This window comes from Poecilia reticulata, linkage group LG21 (genome assembly GCF_000633615.1).
Source record: "Poecilia reticulata strain Guanapo linkage group LG21, Guppy_female_1.0+MT, whole genome shotgun sequence".
In the NCBI taxonomy this organism is placed as follows: Eukaryota; Metazoa; Chordata; class Actinopteri; order Cyprinodontiformes; family Poeciliidae; genus Poecilia; species Poecilia reticulata.
In genome coordinates, this window is record NC_024351.1 from 3,563,787 (window position 1) to 3,564,751 (window position 965).

A 965-nucleotide genomic window follows, 5' to 3' on the forward strand; every position below is an offset into this window, starting at 1 on the left:
CCGAAGCAGATCTGAATCTGCCTGAATGTTTTGGCCTTAAATGCTCGTCTGCTGTGATGGGTTGGACTGTTTCTCAATGCTAATGTTGCATTTACTTCTATTGCCACCGTTGTTTGGTGTTTCAGTCGCTCACCAGACATTGAGAAAGTGTKCGTACCAGATCCAGCTTCCATGTCTGACGAGGAAGACGCTGCTTATCGCCGTGGATCAGAAACGACAGACATGAGAACGATCACATCAGATGGCTGCAGACGTGTCGYGTTTAAACCACAAACCTGACGATGSAACAAAGTGGGATAAAAATGATACAAGGCTTAATATGTAAAAGGTTTTATGCATTTTTTCAGATGTATTTGGAGTAAATACTAACTTTTATTGCAGATGTAGGTGAAACAAAACATCTTAAAATGCAAAAGCAAAATCTATTTGGTGCAAATATCTTGGCTCACTTGAAATGAGACAAAACTAACTTASAGTAACTTTTCAGCAAGAGACAGTAGYTTGTTAATTCTCTAATATTAATGAAATAATACTTTTTATTAGCGGATTATTTCACTTATAACCAGATATTTTTCCCTTTTTATGAGTGAAATAATCTGCCAATGAATCTAGTCATTTTTCATATAATAATAATTATTGACTTAAAACAAAATCCTGTATCTCACTCAAAAGTTACATACGAGTTATTTTTCTTATTTCAAGTCAACTAAGATATTTGCACAAAGAAACTAGACRAAAATACTTGATAAAATKTWGTTTTTACATAGCATAACACATTAGCTTTTATTAATAKAATATAATTTCTTTGTTATACAGTTTTATTGAACTTTGACTGTTAAGCTGCTGGTGATTTTATACATGTTAGCTGCTGGTTTTTTAATTCATAGAAATAAACATTGAGTTGACTTCAGATCTGGATTTTATGATCTACACGTTCAGGTAGATTTTTATGCTTTTATAATATC

At 32.7% G+C, this 965-nt stretch overlaps 2 protein-coding genes across 5 annotated transcripts in view; one reads left to right on the plus strand and one right to left on the minus strand.

Annotated features, from left to right (window-relative positions):
* The window catches only part of LOC103457265 (exostosin-1), a 227,031-nt gene that overhangs the window by 106,162 nt on the left and 119,904 nt on the right, over positions 1-965 (plus strand). The gene's annotated exons all lie outside the window — the stretch shown is intronic.
* Positions 1-965, minus strand: part of LOC108165777 (pleurocidin-like peptide WF3) — a 4,675-nt gene that overhangs the window by 1,994 nt on the left and 1,716 nt on the right. Inside the window, exon 2 of the mRNA XM_017302281.1 lies at positions 158-275. The gene's annotated coding sequence lies outside the window, so the exon portion shown is untranslated. The remainder of the gene's footprint in view (positions 1-157; positions 276-965) is intronic.